Raw genomic sequence first — 20,101 nt, 5'->3', positions numbered from 1 at the left:
TTTTCGAAAGGCAAAGACATTGCACAAAATTGTGAACATTTTCTAATACGTACGAAGCCAGGACAAAAAAGATTACGACGCAATAATATACAGAAATACATAAATCCAAAGTATGATATTCATTATAATATTTAGTAGGCGAAATAATCTTATTTATTCGCTTGCATCCATAAAAATTACAATTTACATGTGCATTCGAAGTCTAGTAATTACTCTATGAGTCGTTTCGTTATATACTATTAATGGTAAACGTTTCAAAGCCTCGATGAGTTACAAATTTATTCGATTATTTAACTGCACCCGCGAAAGCGATAATTCATCGATCGATCATGCTACCAAATCTACGCGTTTCAGAACCCGAAAGCACCGTTTATCCACTAATAATTCGCGGTTAATGAATTCGCAACGAGCGAAAAGTGAACTTTGAAACAGAAAACATTTAGTCGACGGCTTTTTCGCGTCATCGTCGGTTTGTTTATCTTAATTGAAACTCCATAAATCGAACATTAGAAGCATTTTTTAATGCCAGATTCGTGTGAACCAGCGTTCATTTTTCTATCGATTTTTATCCTGTTTCACGCCACGAGACGAAATGACAAAATAACCTTAAACGTCTATCGACAAACGCGCGCATATTGGATGTAACGTCTTATTGATGGCCGAAGGTGGCGAATCTTTTTTGTTTCGTAAAACAGGCACGCTCGTTTAACTGGTCGCCTTAATGGCTTTGCCACGTGCAAACACGTTCGTATTTTTCACTATCAATCATCGGCCAATGCTCTTCTTCCCAGTTCTGCATCGCCCAACGTCGTCATCTATCAGAAATGCTAGACCTTACGTTGTCTATTGCTATACGTCTAATTTTGCTTCGTAGATTGAAGTTCATAAATAGTGCGCTAAGCTCAAACTTGAAACGTTTATCACTTTTATGACTATTAGACTGCTGATGTTTCTGCAAATTTTTGAATATTTTTACCAACCTAAGTAAACAAGATCTTTTTAGATATTCTTTTTGTGCATTTCCTATATTACGTGAGCTCTACGAATTTTTTGCACGCTTAAATTTTTCATAAATGCATACATATTCGCGTATCATTTATGATAGAAGATCAGTTTCTGTAACGAGTTCTTTTATCGACTGCTATTTTATTTAGAGAAGGAACGTTTTGAACGATCTTAAGAGAAGTTACCGTTGTTATCGACGATACGAGAAACAAAACTTGTATTCGCGAAGAATTTAACACCTTCGAACAACCCCCTCGGTGGTGGCAGGATTTAAGAACTTGTAAATTCTGAGCAAGGGCATAGGTCGTAGCGAGGTAGCCACTTCAGCGGGTGAACTTTCTGGTTTAAGATCCTCGCTCTGGCTCCCGAGTTTCCCCCTTGCTGGAGGAAACGCGTTAAAGAAGGGGAATATGAAATTCTCGTGGCCAGACTTTATGGCTTCTACACTGTCTTCTCTCCCTTTTCGTTTCTCCTGTCTCGCTTATACTATTATTTCATCGAATGTCTTCGTTTCTCCCGCTAACACCAATGTTACCCGTTTCATTTTTTCCCGCATGTATATCTGTTTCTTCATTCTAACCATCTTGGAGTTTTTATCCATCCTCTCCTTTCTTTCTTTTCCGGTACACGACCATGACTTTCTTTCTTCATTCTTCCCCTTCTTTTTTCGGGGTACATTTTATATTATCGTTCTGTATCTTCATCTCTATCAACTTTTCACCGTGCACTCTCCCCCTCTGTAGTTCCATTTAATATTTATCCTTACAGCCGCCCCCTTCTCGGTTCGTCGTGTTTTTCTCATTTTCTTCACTCTAACAATGAGTTTCTTTCGTCGTTTCTTTAATTTTCGTCCGTGTCTCTCACTCTCTATCCAGCCTCCTCGTCTCCATATCTCTGAGTACGCCTCTGCTCTCGTTCCTTTTCCGCCTTTTGTTCCTTAATAGTCGTAGCTCTTGATGTACGTGCCCGGAGCACGACTTAAGCGCGAGACCGAAAGAGCAGCGAAATTTTTCCGTGTCGCTGGGCAAAAGTCCGGCCAGGGAGAGATTGACTCGTAGCTCGCGCTTTCGTGGCTTTTAATAACAATCATTTTCCCTTCCTCTTCTTCCTGCGATGTCTCGCGCTCTTTTCGCCCATTCTATCCATCGTTCCTTCTTTACCCTGCGTTTTTTAATCGTATCCGTCGCGCGGCTTCTTTAATATCGTTTCCCCGACGGGGCTCGTTCGTCGAATCGCCAAACCGACAAATTCAACGCAACGCGTCATCTTAAACGTCTTGTGAAATATCTTGCGAGGTAAAAAATTGCACGATAATGGCATAATTTCTCGAGAGGATAGGGGAAGACCGGCGCGTTCCACGGATCTCAATTATTCGCATACGCGAAGAACAGTACGAAACGGAACTGAGCGATCCGATGAATTAACGAGAAATTGGACGCGAAATTATAGGGCATTTGTCGAATGATGTAAAAAATTTCTATTATTTTTGCGCTGCGGGCAGTGAAAGTTGTCTACGTGAATTTTTTTCTCTTCTCAATGTGGAAAGTTTAGGCAGAAACATTGAACTGGTTCACGAAAGTATCTCAACGTTTATCATAAATTACTTTTACGTATTTAGTACGCGTGTATACGTATACGCATAATACATTAAAAATAGCATCAAATATTTCTGTAGGCGTTCGAATATTTTCGTGAGCCATTGTATTGGGTTGGCAACTAAGTGATTGCGCATTTTGTATATAACGCTAGTGGGCAGTGTTGAAGCGATTCTCACTTCTAGGAAAACTCTACTTCTCCTCTAGTGTTTAGCTTTTGACACAACGATTCTCTTTACAGCGGCTTCTTCGGTCTCTATTACAGTACCGCGGAAAGATCGCCGGTATACAGACAATGTCGACGGTAAAACGCAAATGCCGATAAACCGGAAGGGTGGAAAAGCTTCGATATGTCTAACGGCCATCGATATATTTCGGCATAGCAAGTTGAAGTTCAGTTAGCCACCGAAGAGTCAAAAATCAAGAGTTGTCATATCACACTAATGCATTAAGTTCGCGTCAAATAATCATCGTTTTCTGTTTAATTCACTGTAATATATCCATCTATCAATAAATTATCATATAGGATAAAAACCATTGGAAATCCTAATTTCTAACATTTCTAATAAAGAAATCCTATAACATTGAGTCGGCAACTAAGTGATTGCCGACTTTGTCTATACCACCTAATGACAAAATCCGCAGTCACTTAGTTGCCAACCCAATACCTATTACGTTCGTTTCACAAACAACATCGGGGGATAATTATTAACGCAAACGAAATATACACGTTGATGTGGGATTCGCGTTATTTAAGCATTTATAACCAAATTAAATATTCCTGTGTACAAATCGACTAGTCGACAGAATAATCAATTGCCTGAATGCTATATTCATATTTTGAATATTGTGTTATTTCCGGACGATAAATCGGATGGCTGTAATGATCGCTACGTGTTATTCATAATCGGGAAATTAGTAGGAGATGTTTGGATTGTAAAGCGAAAGCTAAGCGCGCACAGGAGGGGAAAATCAGAAGTTTTGTGCATAGTAAGGAAGGAAGGAAGGAGGAAATGCAATACAAGTGTTTATTCGGATCGCAGGGCGAGCAATTCTCAAATAACCGGCGAATAAACAAAAATGTTCTTCTATTTGATTGAACTTTCTTTACTTTCAAGCTTTGCCTTCTTCCTTCTTTCATTTATGATAATTTTCCTTCTCGCACGATAACGAGCCAGTTACAAACATCTATGTACGCTCACCGAAAAATCACGCGTATCAATAAAAATTCTTTGTTCTCTTCAAAGTTAAGAAATGTTCTAATGACAAAAAGATACAACTCGAAGATAATTCAAACAAAGCAAAATTAAAAAGCGTATGTATGAAGAGTTAAAAAAAGTTATATATGAAATTTGTAAAATACAATTTTCAGCCGTATTTTGAGCACAACGTCGTCATATCAAGACTCACAGAATTCATGGAATTCTTCGATTAGTTTCATCCTGAGAAAAAATTTCCCTTCATTCCGTTCGAAAATAATAAATGTTAGGTAAACTCTGATATTAATCGTTGATAAAACTGTATGTGCAAAACGAATCATGAAAAATGGTTGAATATAAAACGATCGTTGAATGTAATTTATAGAACGGTTTGTTTAAATCGTTATCGCTATCGTAACAATTCTACAAATTACAATACGATCAATTCGTATCGAAATGTATCCAGTATCTTTGTCATTCAGAATTTATGGAAGACAGTACTTACAGCCGTGAACGCTTTGCAGTTCGTTAACGATCGCGCAATGGGAACCGTATTATTGTGCTGGCAACAATTACTCTGATATTTTATTGCAGGAATAATTATGTAAAGCGAACTAAACCGTGAAGCAATTAATGTACACGCTGCAGTTGCAACAAATGTCTCTTGTACGTTACATGCCCGCGTGCCTATGTTTGTTGGAACGTAAATTTATTAGTTAATTACAGTGGCACTATGTTTATCAAATTCCATTTCGTTTACTATTTGTGTGATTCATAAGCGTTTAATTAAAAAGTCATAAGTATCCTAGCAATTTCTCCGTGTACATTATTTAAAAAGCACCTCTAACGTAAACAATACAAACTAACTTCTTTTCGTGAAACATAACAGAATTTAAAAAAGAAATTTTTTAAATTCAACCTATGAATCCATTTCTGTGTGTTCGTCCTAATTTGCAAATATATTTCTTCACAATGATTTAGTTTACGTAGTTTCCGCGAATAAAACTGGTAAGTAATTGGCCATGTTTTATTGTATATTTTGCAATTCAACCACGAAGCGCTTGCGCGATAAATAAAGCAAGAGAAATATGAAGAACGATATGGGCGTTACATCGCGTGAGATGGTCCGTGCGATGTCCCTCGTGGTCTGGCTGCCAAGGGTCCGCGTACCGTCATTCAGACCCTCAATAAACCTAAGGCCCCACTATAAACTGAATCTTTTAACTTAATCCTGTAAGCATTTTCGGTTTATGGATGGTCCTTAGAGCAATCCTTAGGTTTATTGTGCGCTCTTATAAACCTATCGGAAAAAGCAGGCTTTTCCCATGAACAAGTCACACACGAGCCACATTGGTAGGAGGTTTCCTCCTCCTATCTTCATTCATTAACGTTGGCTATAACCAATGGGCATCGCGGATCGTTACCCTCACGTTTCCTAACGAAAAGTGTGAACAACGAATCCACTTCCTTCGTTCAAAAATCACACCCACACCGAGCTTTCCTTCGTAATTACGTGAGAGCGGACAGTCAGTCAAATCTCAGCGAGAGAAGAGTCAAACACCAACTCTGAAGCGAACAGCGTACAACAAGCATCGACGTCGATACCGACAAAATGTGAATCAGGTACTGGTTCCGGACCGATATCAACACCACCATGTAATCAAACACCACCCTCGTCTCCGCGGAGAGGTTGAAAATTTACTCTAAGACCCACATCTAACACTCAAGGATAGAGGAAACAATGGCAACGAAAGCCCACGACTTCGAAAGAGATCTACTCACCGGTTACGTCTCCATCTGACCCAGTGCGTCACGACCTGTTAGTCACATCCCAAATAAACATTTTTAATCACAAGGCACAACCAATCCGATGTAGAACTCTACTAGACACCGGCTCAACCATGAACTTTATGACCGAAAAGTTGGTCAAATCACTCGGCATAAAGCATTGGAGATGTTCGATCCCAATCGGAGCCCTTGATACCCTAAAGACGACTGCAAAGCTCCATATCACGACCACAATAACCTCCATGGAAGGCACATACAAATGTACATTGACGTTTTTTGTAACACCGGCAAATAGCGACATTGGTCCCAGATCAACCCGTAGATCAATGATCCAAATACCCAGGAATCTCCAACCAGCCGATCCAAGATTCCATAGGCCTGGCCCGATCGACATTTTATTGAGCGCGGGATCAACACTAGCATCACTATGCGGCGAACAAATTATCCATCAATCAAACGATACCGACTTGTATCTGCAAAAGACTCGATTCGGTTGGGTTATTGGGGGGAGCCTAACCGTTCCATCGACGTTACGCAACCACAACGGATCTACATAGGGACTTCACTTGCTTTGGTGAAATCGACGAAATGTTTGTGACAACGACCATACGTAAATCCACGTCATTCCATACTACCTGACAGTGAACCGTTAGGCTTTGACCTGATCTTTGCACATGTCCCAACATTACATTTTGCCCATTACCTAGGGCAATCAGGATCCTTTCCTTGCCCCTCAACACCGAAAAAAGGCAACATATAAAAACTGCATGCTGTAATTCTGTAAATATGTGCTCTCGATGTTAGACATTACAGAAACTACAGAAATGTATAGCCGTGAGTCTTATTGAGATATGTATAATTTTGTGTGCTAGACTAGATTAGCCGCGTAGTAGTGACAAACGTATGTGAATATGAATGTGTGGGAGTATATGCATGCGCGGCGTCTCGAAAAACAGATGAATGTAATTGTTCTGTTGGCGGTGTGTTATAGAAGATGGTGAGACAAAGAGAGTGCTGAGACGCATGCAAGTGTATATCGACGAAGATCCTGGAAATCGTTTATTAAATAAACCTAAAACTATTTTAATACGAATTGTAAGTGTAACCTTAGTGTTCCTTTACTTTTATTTCGGTCATTAAGATCCACAATTCTTAAGAAGTCTTGCTAACTACAGTCATCTGTATTATTTCCATTTTTGTTGAAGTAAAAGCTTAAAGATAAAGGAAAAGCAACTGAGAAAAATTCTATAATCAATTTGCATTTAATTGTAAAGAAATCCCTCGGGGACACCATGGAGGTCATTTCAAGATTATGATGTTATAAGCCGTTGAACTAGTTTCAATATCGTCCAATTGAAAAAATAAATGATATATTCAGTCCAAAAAAGTTGATGATTTTAAAGTGACTTTTAGGATTACTATGAAGGAAGAAAAAAAGGAGTTTTTCCTTTTTTACCATCAACTAAAGGTCCTCGAATAACGTAATCTCATTTTATCTATGTTTTCCCATTACCAAATAACAGTGAAAATAACCCTCATATTTATGTAAATGGTAGACGTTGTGTATTCAATTTTTTTGTATTATTTAAAAAGAGAACAATATTGATTTTCAATAGAGATTTATTTATTCAACATAAAGGATTGTGGAAATTCAGGAGCTTTCAGGATGATCCAATAAATATCATTTCACGCAGCATGTATCGATCAGAGACGTTTCCATCGTTATATCTGAGTGGAACGAAACGAATTTACTACGGATTCGAAGGCGGAATGGAAAATTGTTCTATTTTCGACTTTGCGCCCCAAACGAATACGTCGGATTTATAAGCGTCGGTTGTGTCAGGACGGTATGGCAGCGGTTCATCAAAAGACGATTCAGTTTATTTTTCTGTTCAATGATTCGTTCCAAAAGGTTTCCTTTATTCCTGGGAATAACGTTAACCGTAGCCCGTTAACCTTATCACCAGGTGGTAGAAGGTGGCGCCTAAAGAAATTCGAAACGAAATTCGTTTGAAAGTATTTTCTGGCAAATATCCCTTTACGTGGCAAGTTTCGAGAGAGGGTTTTAAATTACGAAAGCTAAAAATCGAGGGGCGACAAATCATGACAAGAATTGTATGCCACCAGCTCATAATAGTCGAAACGATTCTGTGTGTATACATATGTCGCCGCTGGATTATAGAAGTCTCGCTGGCTGAGAAAAGTTAGCAACACGTAAAACCGACGCTCGACCCGTTTTCAAATTAAAACCGCGTTATTCTTCCTCGTTACGGACTTGCTGAAACTCGTAAAAACGCATTCCAATATTTTGTAGCCAATTTAAATATCCGCACGTGTCTTTTAAATTCACCTGACGGATATGTAAAATGAAATATTTTGCGAGGTACCAATTGAAGCTAAAAGTTAGAGGTGTTTTAAAAGTTTCGTCGTTCGTAATGTTGAAAGGCGATTTATTGAAAATAATGTAAATATAATATATTTGTAACTGATATTTCAATGTGCTATCTTTTGCGGTAATTTACTGTATAATAACATTTTTATTTATTAATATCTCATTTGTTCTATTCTTTTACGTGAACATTGTTAGAAAAATGTAACTATATCATATTTATATTTACTAGGATTGAAATCGAACCAATTGAAATCGATTCTTTTCTATTAATTTTTAATTACACGATTGCACAAAATTCTAATTAAACGACTCGATTAATAATAAGTTGAGAACGCTTTCCGTGGCTTATTATTCGGTAGTCGCGTAGAAGATATAAAAAAGTGTTGTGGAAAATTTCAAGACGTTTAATAATTCTTTAGGTACAGACCACTTAAACTTGTTTTGTTTTTTCGAAATAAATTGCCACGCGTTCACCCGGTTCCCGTTACTCGAATAAAGTGTTACGAGTTGAAAGATTACAGGTGGAAGTAAATTGCGCCTTTTGATATACGTGTTTCTCGCGGACAAGCTTCGACAATTTATCTTTAGACCTTCTACCTTTTTACGGTTTGTCTTTATATAAGTGTCGAATTTAAGATCGATGGCCATACGCCGTTCCGTGCCCCTTCACCTTTTTTCAACAAGCAAACGCAATATTCATATATTTTATCACAATATCAGGTTATATTTAAACGTAAATTATTCAACGAAAATGCATCCAATTCAATTTTGTCTACGTTTCTGTAGGAACAAATCGCGATCCAACCGGCCATTATCTAACAAGATTAAAGAGCATTGGTCGTTTAAAATTTCATTAAATTCAATTCACCCTTCCTCTGACTTCCGATTTTCATTCGATTATCGTCGAAACCTCCGATCTTAAGTCTCAATTCGATTTAGATTAAATTAGATTCCCTAAAAATTTCGCTCGAGAATCAGAAAAGAAACACAAATCGGACGATACTCCTCGTGAACGTTTCGAACTTCTATAGGAAAGACACGTAGCATATTCTTTATCGCGCAATCCGCGACGAAGGCAACGAACGAAGGAGAACTCGCAGTCGGATTCGCAAGTTCGCGCGAAGTTTTATACGCAGATTAAATTGTACGTCGCAGGTAATCCCATTTCAACGTAGGTTAAAAATTCCAACTGCATCGAGTTCTCTTGTTCCGCAATCCTCTTATCCGGCAATATCGTTACATTAGTACGCATATTCTACGAGTTCGATGTTTGCGCGGAGTTCGCTCGATGAACAAATGAAAATTGCGAAGACGCCCAATATCGAACGACCCAGGGACTAGCTGGGGATCGAATAGAAAAGCGTGAGTAACGTCGGCTTTCAAAGTCTAAGTAGTTGTCGCTCGTAACGTTCATCACTCTCTTTCTGTTCCCTGTCCGTTTTGTTCGCGATTTTCTACTCTCGATGCCTCGGATGAGACTATTATTTCTCAACGTTTTTAACCATTGAGTGACCCATGCACTGAGTTATTGTTCGGTCGTAACGGCGATCCCGAATAAAAGTCCTCGTGTCCGCACAGTTTCCAACAAAAACGTCGAAAAACTTGAACAAAGTTTCTTTTGAGCGGGAATATTAATGTTGCACTCAGACTCGCCTTCCGTTACCCCTTGAGACCGTTGTCAACTGACGCTGATACAACACTGAGTATTCCAGCAAAGCTGTTGGGTATCGTTACACAAATAGCATGGTTCTTCCCAAGATTTTACCGAATCGCTGTGAAATCACGTCCCGCTACAACCTTCGGTGTACCGGTTTCCCCGAGGTGGTGTCATATATCTTGGAAATGATCGATGGACCTCAATTTTTCTGCTACAAATAACGTTATACACCATGGAGTTAAAAAAACAAGTGGGCGGTATTTATATGATGTGGCTTTAGACATCAAGGTAATAGGGAGAAAGTTCGTGTACGAAGATATCGCCCCAGACTTATTTTTCAATTTATGAAGAATTTGATATTGACCCTGAACCAGAGAAGAAGAAAAATAAAAGGTTGTCGAAAGACAACTGCGAAGGAAAAGTAGCTGCATCGAGCAAAAGTAAATTATATGGAGAAGATAATGAAATTGCGTTAAATAATGAAATTTATTATATAATATTATATAATATTATAATGTATAGTTAATAGAATATCAAGTAGATTATTGATTACTTGCTATACATAACGATTTCGCCGCATTAATATTACTCTAATCAACCTATCCAGCGGTACGAGCTAACCAAGAAACCCAATTTTCGCGTAAAAATCTCCAATCAAGGTGACGTGTAATAAGAAGACGAGTATCACGAAGGAATTCATGGTGTTAACGAGGGGAGGAGACTTAAAATACCTGTAGCAGGGTTCGGCGCTTCAATTAATCTCGGCAAGCTGAGTATCTAGTCGGCGTCTATTCGGGGTTGAAAGGAGGGGTACCCATCTTTAAAATACCTGGTCGCATTCCAGCGCGGATTCCGGCCTATTTGACTTGCCAGGAAGTCGAGGAATGCACTTCTGCAGGGATAGCCGCGGCCGCGAAAACGAACAAGCTCGCCTCGGCAAATTGAAAGCCAATATCTTCAAGTGCTTCTGGCCAGGATATGAAATGTAATAATCGACGATCCCATCCAGGAACGAATACATCATCGTCGTTTTCGTTAGTCACGCCACAACGGCTTTACTTGCGAACGATAAATTTCTACGTCCACCGGCCAAACTACCGCCGAATTCACTGCAACTACCATGAGGCGAGCACTCGAATATTAAACCCTTGCGCCTGGTTTTCGCGCTACACGTTGACGAATTCCTAGTGCAAGCGAGTCGGCGACGAGCAACGCGTGACGTAACTTACATATTTCTTGACACGTGCTCCCGACATGAGTTCCGCAAGATCATGAGATACATGGGCCAACTGATGGAGAATATGATTCATCCCTACGTGTAGAAATTGTTCATCGCATTCTCACTTATTTCGTAGATTGAATAAGAAATGGATGGCAACTTTAACACCGGTTTTCTAGTTTGTCTTTTTATTTATTTCCTTATGTCATCGGTGGTTCAAAGTGAAATTCTAAACTTTTCATAGATGCAAGAAATTAATTCTATTGATGAGTGATGAAGAGTAGGTTCATTCCTACGTGGAATGGAATTTATTCATTGTAATTCCAAATTATTTTATAGATTTTTGAATAAAAATTAGTTGTAGATTGTAACCTCGATTTTCAAGGTTCTGATAGACATAGAAAGTTGATTTGACGCTTCTTCAAAATCTTTTACCTTGTTTATTTCAACATGCATCATACTTATTGGTGAACAATATTCGAATGATTTACTATGAGGTCCAGTGGAAATTGAATTCGTATAATATCAGATATCGTCGATGATACATTTGTATCGTCGTTGAAAGGAACGAACGGATAGTTTTGTAGAATCTTGACAGAATTACAAGACTGCGATAACAACTGAAGGTGCAATAAGTTTTCCGAAAGTGGAGCACGAAAGCGATCAAAAATACGACTTCCGTTCTGCTACATCCCTTTCGCCAACCATGAAACACGTACTAGGAAACGCCACGAACCGACTACGAAGATAGCATGAGTGATTTCATTACGTCACGAGATAAAACCCTTTTTACGGATCGCAAGGTGCAAAAATCAAAAAATGAGAAACATCCTTCTTTTATTAAAAATTTTGTTACATCCCAGAATATAAACTTTAAGTATAGAGATTATTAATAGAGATTATTGGTAAAATTTATTGTACAAAGAAACTCAGGGATAAAGTAATATACACACATTCTTAAATTAAAATAATTACAATTTAAAATATTAACATTAGTCGAGCAAACTTTTTACTACTTGATGAATAGAAATCATATCCTGGTAGAAAACTATAATGTGCTGTTAAGTGTACACGATACACTTCATTGTCTGTCAAAATTACTCGCATTAACCACAAAAACTCATTAACAATAAGTTAAACAGTCTGCTTTCAAATATAGGTCGCGTGGAAGTTGTTCATAATTAGGTTCGGCGAATTATACAGTAAATTACTTTTGTACATATAATGTAATCTAAATATCTCACTTCTTCAAATAACATTATCGCCTATGACATAGTATTTGCAGCGGATTGAAATATCAAACTTGCTTCCTGCGTAAAATGAAATCTGATTTTTCGTGAGGAAACACGGGTGCGAAGGAATTTCAGTAGCGTTATACAGACGGACAACCTTCTCAGGGGTTGTTTCCGGCCCGAGAGGTACGGAATGTAATAAAGTACGATGTCGAAAGCAACAAACTATATTCGGGGGTTTCTCGACGATTTCAATCTCATTGTTTTGCAAGAACGTCGCATTAACGAGTCCGAATAATTTGCCGTGGAATTAGCGATGTTTGAAGCGAAAACTCGAAATTACCGGGTTAATTAAATTTGTACACCTGTGCAAATTATCTAATATCACCAATAAAGGGTGCAGTTAATTAGCTACGAATCTAATTACGTCCGATAAGTTAATTCATCCTTACAATGAAACGTCAAATTAAATTACGATTAGTACTAATATCTAATTATTTAAGTAACAGTAACTTCTAACTGATTAAATTTTCTAACGATTACATTCATAATTTTCAAACTATGTTTAATAATTTACCGAGAATTTTGTTAAAAGCTTGTTCCAGTTTCTGTCATCTTGATAAGATTTATCATACTATACGATTACGTTTCCATTTTGTTCACGAAACAGCCACTCTTTCTTACTGTTTCAAGCTTTCAACGTTTCATTCAGCACGCCCTTCCTATTACTCATTGTCAGTTACCATGTTGGTGACTCATGCAGCTCTTAATACTTACAGAACCAACTCGGATATAAGCGCTATTATCGGAACATGATTTAAACAATTTTGTCCTGTATTGAACGCGGAAGTGTCTTTCGGTGTTCTTCTCAAATAAGAACATTATACCGGCTTCTCGGCTTGTTTGCGGAGTTCTATAGTGGTGAATTAAACACATCTTCTATCAAAATTTTGTGCTTATATTCCAAACAGAATAACTTCTCAAAGAATGATTACGTTGATTTTATTTTTATTTACTTCGAGTTATTAATTCAAAAGTAACTATTTAATAAAAAAAAGGGAAACATTAAAGAGAAAGATAATAAAAGAAGAATTTAGCACTCATTAAAAAAATTGTAACTGATCTTGAAATTTCGAGAAATCAATAGAAAAATGTCGGATAGTGCACTAAGTGATCTTCTTCAAACCATATGCAATATTCACCTGAATAAACTAAAACCATGGCTTCCTGAACTATCCCAAAATGGTTGTGTGGTGGACGGTGGGACGTGTTGTTGGTTAAATTAATAACGAGATGAGTTGATTTCGTTAACTATATTTACAGATATTTTAAAATGTAGAATACAAAATCAATCGCAAGCGTTGCTCACTCGATGATATTCGTTATAAGATTGCGCGATACTGCGATACTGATACTAATTGTTATGACTCAATACTGATATTGATTCGCGCGACTGACTGATTAACTATGTCTGGAGAACATGGTCGTCTGTTTATACTGGTTGAGGGGGGTACCGGAAGGTTTGAATTTGTCGCCGGTTACCGGTTCCACGTAGCAGTGAAATTGCTTTGTCCAGGCAAAATAACTACGCGAGGTATCTTCGAATCGAAACGTCCTAAGACGCATATGCCGCTACAGGAACAGAATAATGATAATACGAATTTCTCAAATCTTTGGGCGTCTCGTATAGAACTTTCTCGGTTTCCAATCATATTTTTACACGTACAACATACACAACGTGCAGTTTTTCCATATATTTCCATTATATACCTCATCCCGTACATCAGTTCTCAGCCGTTCAACTAACAACGAATTTCCTTAAACGAAGATAGATCACATAAATAAAACAGACAAGTTTAGTATAAACATTCGATCTTACAATTATTTAATACGGTGGTTCAACGTTGTTCGTTTCCTTAAAAAGAGACACGTGACAAGACCTTGCGCGATGGAAACGCGCCAAAATGGATGCGCATGTTTGTTTTCATTACACCGAAATGTCACGTATGTCCAGGCTTGGCTTTAGCGGCGCAAGTGATATAGTCGCAGTGAATAAGCTAAAGCGCGCGTTAAACTCAGTCAAGCGGGGAGTGGCACGTGTGCGGAAATCGTCCGAACGCGGTTAATCTTCGTGGCCTGGCCGTATATTTACGTTCAGCGTACCTCTGATCCACGAACAATGTTGGATCTTGCGCGTGGAAATTCTGCGTTCTGGTCGCGAAATTATCGCTCCGTTAACAGCTTCATACGCGAAGCGTTCCATTAGCGTTTCTCAGCACTAAATCGTATTGAAATCGTCCTGATACACGAACTGCGCTACGTTGCAATATTTCTAATAAGGTTGTAAGGTAAGGTTCTTTGCGTTACCTGAACTTCAACATCTTAACTTCAGCATTAAGCTTTGCTCAAAATAATCAAACTTGTTGTACAGTATTAATTACATTTACACTATTACACACTGTTAATTACACTTATTAACTTTTAATGTATTAACGGAAGAATGAAGAAATACCGTATACTTTACTTGTGCAGAAAGAGAAAGCGTCAAAAACGGATGATTTCGATTTGGATAATCGTACGGTAGGTATATAAGGTACCGTGAGTATGCTATGGCGGTTCCAGGGTCTCCCCGCAACGCGCTAGGTACGACCATCGTGGTGTTTTAGTCGGTACGAGCCCGACACTACCCCGCTGCTTACCGCAGAAGAGCGGCGGAGTGTCCATGAAGATTTCTCCACGTAAAGGAAGGAAAGAAAAGAAAAAGTATATAGGGTACTAAGTTATGAAAATTACAGCTGAAAACATTAACATTATACACTAATATTAGCCGAACATATTCTTTTATTTTAATGGATAAAGGTTACATTCTCGTAGAAAACTGTGACCGACGAGCTATCAATTAATACAACGTATTTCACTGCTTACAACGCCACTAATACGAAGCTGCACATGTAGTCTGTTTTCAAATAAGCCCTTTATATTATTTGACAAGTCAATTAAGTCCTACTTCACTGAATTTACGCCACTGGTCAGTTGAGAGGCTCAAACGTAGATGGCTTAACAATTGTTGGGAATCAAGGCAAATTGCTTACAATTAGCGTGACTCAAATAACCGGACTTCACTTTACAATAGAAATCGAAGAAAAACTAGTATAAGAAACGTCACAGGACATGAAAGGACTTATTGTTCGAGGTCAAGAATTCCTTTGTAAATCCACTGGCCCTTTGCACCGGCGAATCTTCTCTTTTTATAAGATTCAGTATTTTTTACTTAAGTTCCTTAAGACGGAAAATTTCTCCGAGATGAAAGATACGCCCGAGTGAAGATCCCCATTGCATTGCAAAGGAAAGCACGTTTAGCTACAAAGAAATCTAGTCCGCTTCTTGTTCCTTGCTCTTCGAGATTGCCAATTTATTGGCTGCGGAAGCGTTTGAGCAATGGACAGTTTGAAAGAAAGAAGAACGGTAGGTACCTTTGTTCTTAAGCTAGTTAGTAATTATCTTAATAAGTCTATTTGGAGATTGTAGTTCAGATAAATGTACGTGTACTCGATGTTAGGATAAAGGATTTGCACTGTACGTGAACTATTTACTTACGTTTCTATATATACAGGTTTATTCTGATCTACGTGACATGTAGGAATTGAATTAGATGCGTTTCTATGACGATCGATTATGGATTGTTTATGTTGTGTGCCATAGAAACGGCTTTAGATAACGCTAAACTAATCTATACAGTTGGATCTATCAGGCAAGGACTTATGGACCTATTGATCGAAAGCTCGCTAGCGCAGCGTCAAACTGTCGAGTTTGATACGTTTAGTACGGTAACATATGTGAGCAACAAAATTTCCGTTTTAATCGTTACGATTTATCGTAAATGTTTACTGCTTGATATTTCTACCTTTGAGTCACAAGAAAGGTAAGATGAAATAGCCGCAGTCTATCGAATCAGAACTACATTCGGAACGTCACTTTCTTAACTTAACAATATTGTGTATTTATATAATATATAATTATTATTGAGATATGTGTAATTTTGTGTGCTACACTAGGTTAGCCGCGTAATAGTGACATACATATATGAGTATGAGTGTGTGGGAGAATGTACGTGAACAGCGTCTCGTAAAACAGAAGAATCTGAAACTATTTTGATATCAATTCTAAATGTAATCTAAGTGTTCCTATACATTTATTTCGGCTACTAAGATCCACAATTTGCAACAATTATATATTGGGTTGGCAACTAAGTGATTGCGGATTCTGTCATTACCACATAATTACCACTTAGTTGCCAACCCAATAATACCATTTATACAGGGTGGTTGGTAACTGATGGTACAAGCGGAAAGGGGGTGATTCTACGCGAAAAAAGAAGTTGAAAATATACAATAAAAGTTTTTCGTTTGAGGCTTTGTTTTCGACAAAATCGACTTTGAATTTTCACTCGGTACGCGTGCATTTTATCACGTCTCGTTATAACGAATCTCAGATTCTGTAGATTTTTAAAAAAATTAAAAAAAAAATTTTTGTTCTATATTTTCGACTTTTTTTTCGCGTAGAATCACCCCCTTTCCGCTTGTACCACCAGTTACCAACCACCCTGTATATTATATATTTATATAATGCCATTGAGAATGTGCAATACCTGCTCAAAGTACCTATTTTTTATTACACCGAGACGAAAAAGTCTAAAAGAATATAAAGTATGGTACATAGAGATCACGTCAGAAAGGACACGAGTTACAATCGAGCCAAGATGAGAAACACCATCAATTATTAACATCATTTATATATTTAGTATCTTAGGAATTAATAAATTTCAATAATACAGTGCGCTCACGCCTCTTAATTTGATTAAAAAAGTGAAAGATATTGAACGTTTTAAATGGCCCTTTCTCTACTCGTTTTCACCGATAAATCCGATCAGAGTTGCTAACTGAATGTGGCATATAAATTTCCAGAATATTTAATCGAAACTAAAATGTACTAAGAAGCAAAAAATGTACTAAATGTGGAGGTTAAATTCTGTGCTTAAAAATATAGAATCAAACACCACGTCGAAGATCAGAAGACGGATTGATTTTCCACGAGACGGAATTAAACGTTCGCCTTGAGATTTCATTGTAGCAACCGTTCTCGTGGCCGGCACCGATCTTAACCAGGGTAAAATTTTTATCGCTGTGTGAAACAGCTGGTCAACTTCCGCTTCGCACGATTACCCACACTGCAATTTATGGAAGTTATAAATGTTGTGCCGCCACGAAAACATGAAAAGCCTATATGCTTCTAAGCGAGAATTTACGTTTTTAACTGAACGCTATAACAATCGTAAAGCGCATTGGTTTAATGCAGTTTGCATTTTATGTTTCATCGTGATAACTAAAAATATATTTATACGCAAATCGGCTTTGTACATAACAAAAAATTTTGAACATCGATTGGCGAATTTCATTTTCCGCAGATGTTATTTACGGCGCTATGGAAATAAAAATTTAGTGCAATGTTTGTGTCTAGAAACTGAATTCCGAGATTTAGAAGTGTGAGGAAGCATCGACTAGTTGAGATTATAAATCGAAATGTGAAAGAAGAATTTATAGATACCAAAGGTTTCTGGGCGAACGGATATATCTTGACAATGTGGAAGTTTATCTGGATTGAGTAAAAGAGATTGTAAAATAGAAAGAAAGGAAGAATGTGTGAGTAAAAGTTTATATCCTGTAGAAACTATGTGTGCGGGATAGAAGTTAATTGGAACTGAGAATGGAACAGATTTAAAGTCGGGTAGCAACGACATGGCTTATAAAAATCCTACGTTAACCACATATTGGATCATTCTTTTTTAAACCCCGAAACTAGACCTATATTATTTGTTATGACCTTTCGTTTAAAATTACCTTATCTTATTTTCGTATCTTATGATCTCACCACGTTTAACCATTTGATTCGTTGTATCATCAAACACCTTCGAAGAATCAAACGTGAGATCGTCATAATATTTGCGGGGCAACAAGCGCGTATGTTGAAAACCACGCGCATCGTGGATCTCGTTATCGATGATACTCGACATCCGAGATTTTTTACAACTCACAGCTCGCAGCCTCCACCGAATACGCATCCCCCGTATGGAGAAATAAAAAATAGCCTAGCCTTATTTCTTCTCTCGTACGATTATATTCGCCATCTGCATCCGGATGGAATTTTAACGCGGAGGATCGTCGCACCGTGGAGTATTAAGCCCAAAATGTGGAGTAAAATTTTTTACTTGGTTTCCAACATAATTAGATACACACGTAAAATGTAAATATAAAAGAAACATAAATATAAAACATAATACAATTTTACACGAGAACGCTCAGGAAATTTCAAAAATGAAGAAATAATTTATTATTCATTACCATATATATTATTCGTATTTTTTCAAATATAGAATTTTCATATTAAAAAAAAAAGAAAAGATTTTACTGGTAATTTTAAAATGATTTTATATTTAATAAATCATTAATGTGTGCGGAAAATGCTTTTTTCACTCTTGTAAACAAGTTCATAGCATATTATCCATAACGTACTAGATATCCCTACAATCTCCATATCTTATAAGAAATGAATATGCTTTTGTTTTGCATTACTTTTAACAGTATGGATTCTGCTTAGCTTTTTCCACCGTGTATTTCGCGATCGAACCGTGTCGCGTGATGGATATATGTGAACGAAAAATTCGTTCTCCTCGTTACCGATAATACATCTCAGCCGCATATATCCGGTACCTGCAAATTACGTGGAGCCTGCCTATACAGTTGACAGCAAACACATCCTTCTTCTAGGCTTCCCATTTTCCTTTTGATATTTATGCAATCTCTTCGACCGCGCACCACCCGATATGGCCGTAACGAAGCGGATTTACAGTCGGAGATAAGTCGTCGACCGCGCGCGCGGGGGCGTTCTCCTATCCAGGAAGTTATTCGCGTCACCAGGCGATAGTTCGTCGGGAGAGTCAGCTGAACTTACAGGCCATTCCGCGCGTCGCAGTTTGCGCGATGCAGTCTCTGGTACTCCGGCCTCGCATCGGTTCCACGCCTCGCCAAGATTTATGAAGCGCGATAACCTAGACGGTATCCACCGGAGAGAACAGAGCTTGGGACACTGGATTCGCGCAATAGAATGCTCTCAGCATGTCTCTTCTGTCCGGAGATGCGACAAACCTTTCCGTCAACTGCCAAAGTTGTACATACTGCGGAGTTTCTTTCAACTGGGGTGATTCGCGATGTGTCGACGTGTTACTTCTGCTTGTAACGATGACACACGCCTACAGGGATTTCTTGCAAACGTGACATTAAAAGAGAGAGCTTTTTTTCGATAGTCCTTGAAGTTTTTCGCGGAGAATACATATTTGTCTTTTCCCTGTCGGAGACGTTGAATAACAATATTTTTTTCCGATTGGTCAAACGCTTACGCAGTCTGTGTGATCGTATTAACCCATTACAGTTTTCATTTGGGGATTATACAGAAAAATTTTGTTTTTTATCATGTTTGGTAAAAACTTATGTATTTTATATAAACGTATTAACTCATTACGGTTTCCATTTAGGGATTATACGAACAAATTTTATAAACTTCATAACGATCATGATGTACATTAAAAATTTGTTTTTAAAATAAATAGCATTTTGAAGACATATTCATATATTGAACATTTATATCTATACTGAATATCTATAGGATAACTTAAAAATAGAATGTAATAATAATTGGATTAATAAAAGGTTCTGTTATTTCATCGAATTCTTTTTTCTTTGGAAAGAAATCAATTAAAATTCAATATAACATCGCCATGTGGCAACTTTCTATATGGCAATTAATTTATTTCGTCACTGCAGAATTCTTCCTTTTCATTGATAAAACATTCAAACAACTCAATCCGGAATATCGAACATTGTTCCTATCAAGAAGTTCTACAAAGATATAAATAAGGTACCAATCTATCCGAATGAAGCTCTTCTTATATCATCTGTAG

This window comes from Bombus impatiens, unplaced genomic scaffold (genome assembly GCF_000188095.3).
Source record: "Bombus impatiens unplaced genomic scaffold, BIMP_2.2 scf_1117, whole genome shotgun sequence".
Taxonomy (NCBI): Eukaryota; Metazoa; Arthropoda; class Insecta; order Hymenoptera; family Apidae; genus Bombus; species Bombus impatiens.
This window is presented reverse-complemented; position numbering follows the sequence as displayed.